The sequence below is a fragment of the Lycium ferocissimum genome, chromosome 1 (assembly GCF_029784015.1).
Source record: "Lycium ferocissimum isolate CSIRO_LF1 chromosome 1, AGI_CSIRO_Lferr_CH_V1, whole genome shotgun sequence".
In the NCBI taxonomy this organism is placed as follows: domain Eukaryota; kingdom Viridiplantae; phylum Streptophyta; class Magnoliopsida; order Solanales; family Solanaceae; genus Lycium; species Lycium ferocissimum.
The window spans coordinates 66,128,671-66,128,976 of NC_081342.1; positions in this window are offsets into that span (position 1 = coordinate 66,128,671).

Here is a 306-nt window from a genome sequence, read left to right on the forward strand (position 1 = left end):
CTATATATACACACAAACACCCAAATATAATGTAGCCCTGCTTGTTACACCTCATAGTCGTGTACGTGATCTATTGGGCAGTAGTTGGTTAAGATTAGACGTGGCGCATTCATCTCGTGGTTACGAGGGTTTGAGTTCATATAATAATCTAAAGAAGACTCGGGGACCAAGCAAATCAAGGAAATTAAGTTTGTCGAAAAATTTGAAACAGGATTTTCGAGTCAACTTCTGGGGGCATATCTCCATGTATATTAGGAGTTTTAAGGGCTCAAAATCCAAACATGAAATTGCAAGTCTAGATTATAA